This window comes from Ranitomeya imitator, chromosome 3 (genome assembly GCF_032444005.1).
Source record: "Ranitomeya imitator isolate aRanImi1 chromosome 3, aRanImi1.pri, whole genome shotgun sequence".
Lineage (NCBI taxonomy): Eukaryota > Metazoa > Chordata > Amphibia > Anura > Dendrobatidae > Ranitomeya > Ranitomeya imitator.
Window position 1 is genome coordinate 6,684,548 of NC_091284.1, and position 12,974 is coordinate 6,697,521.

Sequence of the window (12,974 nt, forward strand, 5' to 3'; positions counted from 1 at the left end):
ACCTCAGAAGCAGCAGCTTCACTCACAGCCACCAGAGGGAGCCCATAGACAGAATTCGCCGAAGTACCATTCACGACCACAGGAGGGAGTTCGACAACAGAATTCACAACAGTACCCCCCCTTGAGGAGGGGTCACCGAACCCTCACCAGAGCCCCCAGGCCGATCAGGATGAGCCAAATGAAAGGCACGAACAAGATCGGCAGCATGAACATCAGAGGCAAAAACCCAGGAATTATCTTACTGACCATAACCCTTCCACTTGACCAGGTACTGGAGTTTCCGTCTCGAAACACGAGAATCCAAAATCTTCTCTACCACATACTCCAACTCCCCCTCAACCAACACCAGGGCAGGAGGATCAACGGAGGGAACCATAGGCGCCACGTATCTCCGCAAAAACGACCTATGGAACACATGGATGGCAAAAGAAGCTGGAAGGTCCAAACGAAATGACACAGGATTCAGAACTTCAGAAATCTTATACGGACCAATGAAACGAGGCTTAAACTTAGGAGAGGAAACCTTCATAGGAACATGACGAGATGACAACCAAACCAAATCCCCAACACGAAGTCGGGGACCAACACAGCGCCGGCGGTTAGCGAAACGTTGAGCCTTCTCCTGGGACAATGTCAAATTGTCCACCACATGAATCCAAATCTGCTGCAACCTGTCCACCACCGTATCCACCCCAGGACAGTCCGAAGGCTCAAACTGCCCTGAAGAGAAACGAGGATGGAAACCAGAATTACAGAAATAAGGAGAAACTAAAGTAGCCGAGCTGGCCCGATTATTAAGGGCGAACTCAGCCAAAGGCAAGAAGGACACCCAATCATCCTGATCAGCAGAAACAAAGCATCTCAGATATGTTTCCAAAGTCTGATTAGTTTGTTCGGTTTGGCCATTAGTCTGAGGATGGAAAGCCGAAGAAAAAGACAAATCAATGCCCATCTTAGCACAAAAGGACCGCCAAAACCTCGAAACAAACTGGGAACCTCTGTCCGAGACGATGTTGTCTGGAATGCCATGCAAACGAACCACATGCTGGAAAAACAATGGCACCAAATCAGAGGAGGAAGGCAATTTAGACAAGGGTACCCAATGGACCATCTTAGAGAAGCGATCACAAACCACCCAAATGACCGACATCCTTTGAGAAATAGGGAGATCAGAAATAAAATCAATAGAAATATGCGTCCAGGGCCTCTTCGGGACCGGCAAGGGCAAAGCAACCCACTGGCACAAGATCAGCAGGGCTTAGCCCGAGCACAAGTCCCACAGGACTGCACAAAAGAACGCACATCCCGTGACAAAGAAGGCCACCAAAAGGATATAGCCACCAAATCTCTGGTACCAAAGATTCCAGGATGACAAGCCAACACTGAACAATGAACCTCAGAGATAACTCTACTAGTCCATCTATCAGGGACAAACAGTTTCTCCGTAGGACAACGGTCAGGTCTATCAGCCTGAAACTTCTGCAGCATGCGCCGCAAATCAGGGGAGATGGCAGACAAAATTACCCCCTCTTTAAGAATACCCGCCGGCTCCGGAACACCCAGAGAGTCAGGCACAAAACTCCTTGACAGGGCATCAGCCTTCACATTCTTAGATCCCGGAAGGTATGAAACCACAAAATCAAAACGGGAGAAAAAGAGCGACCATCGAGCCTGTCTAGGATTCAACCGTTTGGCAGACTCGAGATAAGTCAAATTCTTGTGATCCGTCAAGACCACCACGCGATGTTTAGCTCCTTCAAGCCAATGTCGCCACTCCTTGAATGCCCACTTCATGGCCAACAACTCTCGATTGCCAACATCATAATTGCGCTCAGCAGGCGAGAATTTTCTAGAAAAGAAGGCACAGGGTTTCATCACCGAGCCATCAGAACTTCTTTGCGACAAAACAGCCCCTGCTCCAATCTCAGAAGCATCAACCTCAACCTGAAACGGGAGCGAAACATCTGGCTGGCACAACACAGGGGCAGAAGAAAAACGACGCTTGAACTCCTGAAAAGCCTCTACAGCCGCAGAGGACCAATTGACCACATCAGCACCTTTCTTGGTCAAATCAGTCAATGGTTTAGCAATACTAGAAAAATTAGCGATGAAGCGACGGTAAAAATTAGCAAAGCCCAGGAACTTCTGCAGGCTCTTCACAGATGTCGGCTGAGTCCAATCGTAAATGGCCTGAACTTTAACAGGGTCCATCTCGATAGTAGAAGGGGAAAAAATGAAACCCAAAAATTAAACCTTCTGAACTCCAAAGAGACACTTTGACCCCTTCACAAACAAGGAATTCGCACGAAGGACCTGGAACACCATTCTGACCTGCTTCACATGAGACTCCCAATCATCCGAAAAGACCAAAATGTCATCCAAATATACAATCATGAATCTATCCAGGTACTCTCAGAAGATGTAATGCATAAAGGACTGAAACACAGATGGAGCATTAGAAAGCCCGAATGGCATAACCAGGTACTCAAAATGGCCCTCTGGCTTATTAAATGCTGTTTTCCATTCATCGCCCTGTTTAATTCGCACAAGATTATACGCACCACGAACATCTATCTTGGTGAACCAACTAGCCCCCTTAATCCGAGCAAACAAATCAGACAGCAGCGGCAAAGGATACTGAAATTTGACTGTGATCTTATTAAGAAGGCGGTAATCAATACAAGGTCTCAAAGAGCCATCCTTCTTGGCCACAAAAAAGAACCCTGCTCCCAATGGTGACGACGACGGGCGAATATGACCTTTCTCCAAGGATTCCTTTATATAACTCCGCATAGCGGCGTGCTCTGGCACAGATAAATTAAACAGACGGCCCTTAGGAAACTTACTACCAGGAATCAAATTAATAGCACAATCGCAATCCCTATGAGGAGGTAGGGCACCGGATTTGGGCTCTTCAAATACATCCCGGTAATCTGATAAAAACTCAGGGACTTCAGAAGGAGTACCCCCTGACAACCCCAGCTGGACACAGACATAGATTTCCAATCCAACACTGGATTATGGACCTGTAGCCATGGCAACCCCAAAACGACCACATCATGCAGATTATGCAACACCAAAAAGCTAATATCCTCCTGATGTGCAGGAGCCATGCACATGGTCATTTGAGTCCAGTACTGAGGCTTATTCTTGGCCAAAGGCGTAGCATCAATTCCTCTCAATGGAATAGGATACTGCAAGGGCTCCAAGAAAAAACCACACCGCCTGGCAAACTCCAAGTCCATCAAATTCAGGGCAGCGCCTGAATCCACAAATGCCATAACAGAATAGGACGACAGAGAGCAAATCAGAGTAACGGACAAAAGAAATTTAGACTGTACCGTACCAATGGTGGCAGACCTAGCGAACCGCTTAGTGCGCTTAGGACAATCGGAGATAGCATGAGTGGAATCACCACCATAAAAACACAGCCCATTCCGACGTCTGTGTTCTTGCCGTTCAGCTCTGGTTAAAGTCCTATCACACTGCATAGGCTCTGGCCTATGCTCAGAGAATACCGCCAGATGGTGCACAGCTTTGCGCTCACGCAAGCGTCGATCGATCTAAATGGCCAAAGACATAGACTCATTCAGACCAGCAGGCGTGGGAAATCCCACCATGACATCCTTAAGGGCTTCAGAAAGACCCTTTCTGAAAATTGCCGCCAGGGCACACTCATTCCACTGAGTAAGCACAGACCACTTTCTAAACTTCTGACAGTAGACCTCCACTTCATCCTGACCCTGACACAAAGCCAGCAAGATTTTCTCTGCCTGATCCACTGAATTTGGTTCATCATAAAGCAATCCAAGCGCCAGAAAAAACGCATCAACATCACGCAATGCAGGATCTCCTGGCGCAAGGGAAAATGCCCAGTCTTGAGGGTCACCACGCAACAAAGAAATAATGATTTTTACTTGTTGAACAGGGTCACCAGAGGAGCGGGGTTTCAAAGCTAGAAACAGTTTACAATTATTTTTGAAATTCAAGAACTTAGATCTATCCCCAGAAAATAAATCAGGAATAGGAATTCTAGGCTCTAACATCGGATTCTGAACCACAAAATCTTGAATGTTTTGTACCCTTGCAGTGAGATGATCCACACAAGAGGACAGACCTTGAATGTCCATATCTACACCTGTGTCCTGAACCACCCAAAGGTTTAGGGGAAAAGAAAGACAAAACACACTGCAAAGGAAAAAAAATGGTCTCAGAACTTCTCTTATCCCTCTATTGAGATGCATTAATACTTTGGGCCAGCTGTACTGTTATGGACCTGGTGGTTAGGAGCACCCGGCACGACCTGATAGTTAAACTCACACAGGACGAGTTCTGGGATGTGGGAGCTCTGCTGACCGCAAGCCCTAATCCTATCACACAACTAGAAATAGCCGTGGAGCGTTCCTGACACTCCCTAGACGCCTCTTCACAGCCTAAGAGCTAGCTAGCCCTAGAGATAGAAAATAAAGCCTACCTTGCCTCAGAGAAATTCCCCAAAGGAAAAGGCAGCCCCCCACATATATTGACTGTGAGTAAAGATGAAAGTCACAAACGCAGAAATGAAACAGGTTTCAGCAAAGGGAGGCCAGACTTACTAAACAGACAGAGGATAGGAAAGGTATCTTTGCGGTCAGCACAAAAAACTACAAAAGACCACGCAGAGTGTGCAAAAAAGACCTCCGCACCGACTCACGGTGCGGAGGTGCCACTCTGCATCCCAGCCAGAGCTTCCAGCTAGCAAGACAAAATCATGATAACCAGCTGGACAAGGAAACAATGAACAAGTAATAACTATCAGGAACTTAGCTTCTGCTGGAGAAGACAGGTCACCAGAAAGATCCAAGAGCGAACTGAACCAATGCAGGAACATTGACAGCTGGCATGGAGTAACCATCTGAGTGGAGTTAAATAGAGCAGCCAACCAAAGGATAAACCACGTCACCTGTGTAAGGAACCTCAGAAGCAGCAGCTTCACTCACAGCCACCAGAGGGAGCCCATAGACAGAATTCGCCGAAGTACCATTCACGACCACAGGAGGGAGTTCGACAACAGAATTCACAACACAGCACCATAACATGGAGGAACTGACAGATGGGGTCCGGAAATAGGTACATAGTTGTCAGTCTGTTGGGTCACGGCTGAGGTGGTCGCAGCTTGGGTAGGTGCAGATGCGGCCAGAGTTGTCAGCGTATCTAGATGGGTGGTTACTGTCCACAGGTAGGAAATGATTTTATCCTGCTGGTCTTTCTGGTGGGGACCTTCTAGTACAGGTGTGAGATAGAGAAAGCCTGAGAGCTAGTGGATTCCATGGCCACTGTAAACTGTCACTGGACTGGTAGAACCACTGTGTCATAGTCCAAGGAAAGTCTGGAGGAGTGTGACTAGGTGAGCATCTGAATCTTCACTACAGCCCCTGATGGTAGGATTAGGCTTGGCTCCCGATGGCCACACGTGCTACTCCAGGACAGTCCCCGATCACACGGCAGCTAACCCTCAAGGGACAGGTAGCTGGTAGCTGTAACGGCTTGGTAGAAGAGTACAGCCGATATAAGCAAGCATGGCATGAACACAGGAACCGCAGATGCAGATGGGTACAACTAGTATACAGATGGGCACTGGCAGGTTCAGGCAGGTCCGGCTGATATAAAAACTGCAGGGCAGATGCAGGCGAGTCCAGCTTATATACAGATTGGCACGGCAGATGCAGGCGGGTCTGGCTGAAATGCAGACTGACAAAGCAGGTGAAAGCGGGTCCGGCTGAACTACAGACTGGCATAGCAGATGTAGGCGGGATCAGCTGATATACAGATTGACACGACTGGTGCAGGTGGGTCAGGATAATATACCTATTGGCACAGTAGGTGCAGGTGGGTCAGGCAGATAGACAGATTAGCAAAGGCAGGGGTCAGCAGGTGTCACGATAATGTGAATATGATAATGTGAATGGGCGATTCCGACCCCACCTCTTCTCTCTCTCTGACTGCTGCTTGTATGTGTGTAATCTAAAACCCTTACTAGAATCACTGAAGAGGTTTTATGGCTAGCTGCAAATTCCAATCTTCCTAACCTACTCATCCCCCTCCCATCTAGTACCAACTAGAACTGGTGTAGCAGCCCTGAGCTTCTTTGTTCTATTAAAGTTATATATCGCGGCACCGATTTAGGCTAGACAGATAAGAATTATATATTCCAGATGTCCATCGGTAGACTTATCACCCAATGAAAGCGCTAGCAGCTAAACGAAATAGTGCAAAGTGCGGATTTCTCAGTAAGCAGTTCAGGTAATTGCTCCGTATTTACACTTAAAAGAACGCCCCTGACATGGGGAACCTCATGAGCATGGTGTCGTAATTAATGCGAGGTTCACATAGCAAATTATGCATAAAAATAGTTACCATAGCTGTAAGTAAGGAGGAGGTTTCAGCTTCTAAGTGATGTCACCACAGGGGAGTGCCTGGATTTTGGGCTGTAATATATTAGTGAAACAGGATTCCAGCAGCATCTTTTGTCCGGGGTCCTGCTAGCTGTAAGCCAGGGGTGATGCATCTGGATATATACTCACCATCCCCCACAGCACACGGCAGCCATGATGAGCTGAAATGATATAAGGAACTATAAGTGTTTTTCTTCTGTTTTATTTGTAATTGCAATGTACATACGAATTGTCTCCTTTATAATATCTTTTTATACCTTGTAAACACTGCCTACCTTTTTATGGAGTAAAATATATAGTCTACTAGCTTGTCTCTTCATGCTCTATAAACAAACTGTTGCTTCCTCTGAAGTGAATTGCACTAATGCTTTGGGTTGGCTCCAGACCCATTAATCCTTATGATAATTGGAGCTGGTGTCAGCTTACTTTTTTCTTTGCGTTTGGAAAGCTTTGCAGCAACGGCGGCATTGTTAATTATTGTTCCCGCCTCATTGGGAGTATATACATCGCCCTCGCTGCAGCGTGCCCAATAGCCAGTACATAACAGGCAGCCTTTCTGGCAACTAATTACCCTTGGTGCAGTACCCTGACTGACCTAAGGGGAAGGGGGGTGCCAGAGAGCTGCAAGTTCCAAAGTGCAACTGGGAAGCGGCATATAGATAAATCCACCTCTGGAAGGAACCAGGGACAACCAAGCAACCCCTGTTCGTGACAAATTGGTGTGAGTGGTGAGGACGATAAAGGTATCCTCCCCGGGGATCCCTGACATATTGTTGGGATCTGTGACAAATTGTTGGCAGCACAGTGTGAACCGTGACATATTGGTGGCAGAGCGGTGGGGTAATAGAGCAATAGTGATCGGGTTTTAGCAATCATTCCTCTCACTAAACTGGCCTATTTCTGGAGAGGACTCTGCGCAAAAAAGTTTTGGAGAACACGCTCAGTGTTTACTAGTCCTGAGACGATACCATGTGTACTTGCATTTACCACCTCCTCTTCTCTTTGTTTTTCTAGCCTATCTTTTATTTGGCAATGATGGCCGCAAAAGGAGAAGGCTGGTATAAGCAGCATGACAAGGACACTCTTATTGCGCTTTGCTGGTTGATACAGATTGACGCCACGGGCAAAATCATGGCTCAAATGGTCATGGAACTGGTGCCATTTGAAGCAGACCAAGCCCAGGGGCCGCAGAAGGCAGCACGAGCGAAAATGGTGCTGCAACAGAGTTCCAATCACTGAATGCCGACCCTTCTAGCAACCAGGGTGGATTGGACCCCCACCTGCAGGCGGCCTTGAAACAACTCCCCACCGATGACCGTGATGGACGTCTACAGCTGATCCAGCAATACCAGGGGAGAGCCAAGTGGCAAGCGGAGCGGGAGTACCAGTAGCAGTTAGCCCGACTCCAAGTGCAGGGGTCGTCCTAGTCCAGCAGCAAGCCCAAAAGCGCTCAGACCCCTAAACCCCGGCCAGAGCACTTTCCTGTGACTTTTCTGCAGGCCTTTTAGAAAGCCTGCAGACAGTACCGTCTGCCTGGGGACCAATGGGCCCGATACCTGACCCCAGGGCTAAGAGGCAAAGCTCTGGAGGCATTTGCTGCTCTCCCTCAAGAAAAAGATGGTGACTATGAGGCCATCAAGCAGGCGCTGATAACCAAGTACAAGCTTACACCTGAGGTTTACCGTAGAAAGTTCCGAAACCTCCAACGTGGCCCACACGACAGCTACGGCGATGTGGTGCATGGACTCAGGACCCACTTTAACCAGTGGATCCAAGGACTGTCAGTGACCACCTTTGAGCAGCTGGGAGACCTGATGTTCAAAGATCAATTTCTACATCTGTGCCCAGCTGAGGTGCGACAGAAAGCCCAAAGACATGACTAAAGCAGTGCAGATTGCCGATGCCTATTAGGCCAACCGTAGATCGGAAGAGCGGAAGCCAGCCACTGCCAGCTACAGAGGGGTAAGCCTGCACCCAACACCAGTGCCCCTGCCAGCCAGCACACCAGAGGCCCTGTCCCTATTGCCAACAGCATCAGACCTACCACCGACCCTCGCCAGTGTTTTTCCTGCAAACGGACTGGTCATCTCAGCACCAACTGTCCAAAGAAGCAGAAGAACCCCTCAGCCAAGGCCCCAGGGCCTAATGCCACAGTTCTTTTGGTGGGTGGGGTGGTTGAGAGGGTGTGTGACAACGTGCAGAATGTCACCGTGGTGGGCCATGTCACTACAGGCCTCAAGGACACCGGGGCTGAACGAACTCTCATCCAACCCGAACTAGCGGCCCCTGAAGAGAACATTCCGGAGAAAACCCTGACTGTCACCGGGATTGGGGGCATCCACTGCCCCCTGCCAATGGCCCGGGTGTATATAGATTGGGGTGTCGGGAGTGGGTGAAGGTACTGGGGCTGTCCGATAACTTGCCCACTGATGTTTTATTGGGGACTGATTTGGGGAGGATGGTTGCATATTATGTACCTGACTCCCTTCCCCAATCGAATGCTGATGATAGCAATGGGAAATTGCATGTGTTACCTGACAATGCTTTACAGGTTAATAATAATACCGGTAATACCATTGTCAATACTTGATAATGATTTTTCTGAAAATGCAGAGGGTAATACTGATTATGCGAATTATGAAAATATGCATGTTTTACCTGATAACCATTTGTTTCCTAGGAATGATGTGTTCACAGTTGCAGGAGTGCTCACCAGCGTCACTCTGAGGGGTGGGACGGCTGAGGAACCCCTAACAGGGAAATTGGGAGATGCATGGGAACCGTGAGGAAGGTAATGCCGTACAACTGATCAGTGCCACAGAGGAAGGTAACTGCCCCATAAGTAGCACTGCTCCTGGAATGTTGGGGGTGGATGGAGAGGTAGTACCCATACCAGCGCGGGCTGATGGGTCTGTGGAAATCCCCGGGGAGACAGCCTACGTAGCTGCTGTCACCCGCAGTCAGAATGCCCGAAACGCAGATAACATTCTGCCTTCGGGACCCTCCTCAGTCACAGGTGTGATTGAACCAGATATGGACACAGAGCAGGTCCAAGAGGGTTCCCGTGGGGAAGGGACCCTGATATCGCTTCTGGCTGCCCTTAGCCAGGTGTTCCAGGCAGCTCTGTACTCAGATACAAGCCTAGAGAATTTGAGACACCTCGCCGAGACGCCCACCTCCGTGACTGATAAGGAGAGGGTGTTCTGGGAACGAGGGAGGTTGTACCAGGAGACAGTACCCGGAAAATCGCAAAAGGAGTGGTTGAGGGAAAGAGAGCTGGTCGTCCTGCACCCATTCAGGAGTGAGTTGTTGTGGATTGCCCATGAGATCCCGCTCGCTGGACACTTGGGGATCAGCAAAACCAAGGCCAGGCTGTCTCAACATTTCTATTGGCCCAAGATGGGGACAGATGTGACAAACTACTGCTGCTCTTATATCACCTTCCAATGAGTGGGGAAGGCGTTGTCTGCCCTTAAGGCTCAACTAATCCCTTTGCTAGTGATAGAGGAGCCTTTCCAGAGGATCGCGGTGGACATTGTGGGCCTGCTGGCCATCCCCAGCAGCTCTGGAAAGCAATACATCCTTACTGTGGTAGACTATGCTACCCGGTATCCAGAGGCAGTGGCTCTGTCCTCAACTAGGGCAGATAAGGTGGCAGATGCACTGTTGGCTATCTTTTCACGGGTAGGATTTCCCAGGGAGATGCTTACTGATCAAGGGACCCAATTTATGTCTCGCCTAATGGAGGCTCTCTGTAAGAGAATGCAGGTGAAGCACCTGGTGTTGAGTGCGTATCACCCACAGAGCAATGGCCTGTGTGAACGCTTCAATGGTACCCTCAAACAGATGCTACGCATGCTGGTTGAGACCCAAGTATGCGATTAGGAGCGGTACCTCCCACACCTGCACGGGGTTCTCCCCTTTCGAGCTCCTGTATGGCAGGCGAGTCAGGGGACCCCTTGGGTTGGTAAGCGAATCCTTGGAAGAGGAGCCGAACCCTTCTGAAGTGTCCATATGGAGTATGTCATGCGCTTCCATGACAAAATGCAGACCTTGATGAGGTTGGTGCATGACAACATGACGCAGGCTCAGGCTGATCAGAAGCACTGGTAGGACCAGAATGCCTGGGAGCAGACCTACCACATGGGTCAAAGGTGTGGGTGCTGGTCCCTGTACCAAAGCATAAGCTTTAAGCAGCCTGGGAAGGCCCGTACGTCATCCACCAACAGCTCAACCCGGTCACCTACGTGGTCACGCTTGACCACACTCGGGGCAGGCGAAAGGCCTTTCACATCAACATGATGAAAGCTCATCACGAACGTGAACCTTAGGTCCTTCCAGTCTGCAGCCTGCCCGAAGATGGGGAGGAACTAGGAAGACCCCCTTGTGGACATGCTGGCCCAAGCCAAGGCCGGTGGGTCCATCGAGGATGTGGAGGTAAGCGCCTTGTTAACCAAACCCCAGCGGTCTCAGTTGCAGACCACACTGGAACCCTTCTGCGTTGCGCTCTCCAACCGACCTGGAAGGACGATGTTAGCGGTCTATGAGGTGGACACCGGGAATCATGTCCCACTATGGTGAACACCCTATTGGATCTGCGACGAGGTGCAGCAGGTTATGCGCCAGAAGATCGATGAGATGTTACAGCTGGGGTGATTCAACGGTCAAAGAGCGCGTGGCCTCACCTGTAGTTCTCGTGCCAAAAAAGGATCGGACCACCCAGTTCTGCATGGACTACAGGGGGCTGAACGCCATCACAGCCTCTGATGCGCACCGAATGCCGCGCATCGAGAAGCTGCTTGAGCGGTTAGCTGGCGCAGAATATCTGACCATTATGTATCTGAGTTGAGGATATTGGCAGATTCCCCTGAGCCCCGAGGTGCAGGAGAAGTCTGCCTTTATCACACCTTTTGGACTGTACAAGTCCACAGTCATGCCCTTGGGCATGAAGAATGCCCCTGCCACTTTCCAGCGGATGGTCAACCACCTGCTTCAGGGACTGGAGGAGTATGCGGTGGCGTACCTGGATGACATTGCCATCTTCAGTTCCTCCTTGGGTGAACACCTGCAGCATCTTGAGGAGGTGCTCTGTTGTGAATTCTGCTCTTGGGTTCCCTCCAGTGGTTGTTGGTGGGAATGCAGTTGTCTCTGACTCGCAGTCCTGGCCAGGTGTATCGGATGATTACAATTCTGACTGGGATATTTAGGTGTGCAGGATCCTTTAGCCCTTGCCAGTTGTCAATGTTTCTTTGGAAGTATTGGATCTCTGCCTGGCCTCTCCTGCTTAACTGCCAGTTCAGCAAAGATAAGTGTCTGTTTCTTTTTCTGAAGCACATGTGCTGTGTGCTTATTTTCAGTGCTGTTCTTTTGTTTCTATTTGTCCAGCTTAGACTGTGTCAGTTGTTTTTCTCAGTCTGGTTGTATTCTCTGGAGTTGCAGATATACTCTCCACATCTTCAGTTAGATGGTGGAGTTTTGTATTTTCTGCTGTGGATATTTTTGTAGTATTTTTATGCTGACCGCTTAGTATCCTGTCCTGTCCTTTTCTATTTAGCTAGAATTGGCCTCCTTTGCTAAGCCTGTTTTCTGCCTGCGTGTGTCTTTTCCTCTCCAACTCACAGTCATTATTTGTGGGGGGCTGCCTATCCTTTGGGGGTCTACTCTGAGGCAAGATAGTTTTCCTTTTTCCATCTTTAGGGGTATTTAGTCCTCCGGCTGTGTCGAGGTGGCTAGGTTTTGTTAGGCACACCCCACGGCTACTTCTAGTTGCGGTGATAAGATCAGGGTTTGCGGTCAGTATAGTTACCACTTACTCCAGTGAAGGTTTTCATGCTGCTCCAAGGCCACCTAATCATAACAGTGCTCAGGCGAATTCACCGAGCCGGTCTGACCATCAAGCCGGGAAAGTGCCAGTTGGGAAAGAGTGAGGTCCACTACCTGGGGCACCAGGTAGGCGGAGGCTCCATAAAGCCAGAGCCTGAGAAAGTGGACACAATCGTGTCCTGGCCCACCCCCAGGACCAAGAAACAGGTGATGTCCTACTATAGGTGCTTCGTACAGCGCTATAGTAGCCTGGCAAAACCATTGACGGACCTCACCAGGAAGAAGCTATCCCACATAGTCGACTGGACTGACGGCTGTGAGGGGGCCTTCCAGGCATTTAAAACAGCACTGTGCAATGCCACTGTGTTGAAAGCAGTTGACAGCAGTCAACCGTTCTTGGTGCAGACCGATGCCTGCGAGTTTGGCCTCAGTGCTGTGTTCAGCCAGGTCAACTCGGGGAACAACGAGCACCCTGTGTTGTACCTGAGCCGGAAGCTTCTGCCGAGGGAAGTGGCCTACTCCACCAACGAGAAGGAGTGCCTGGCTATTGTCTGACTCCACCGACGAGAAGGAGTGCCTGGCTATAGTCTGAGCCCTGCAACGCTTGCAGCCCTACTAATACAGTCCCCCCTTCACTTTGGTGATGGACCACAACCCTCTGCGCTGGCTACAAGCCATGTGTGGAACCAATGGAAGGTTGCTACGCTGGAGCCTTAC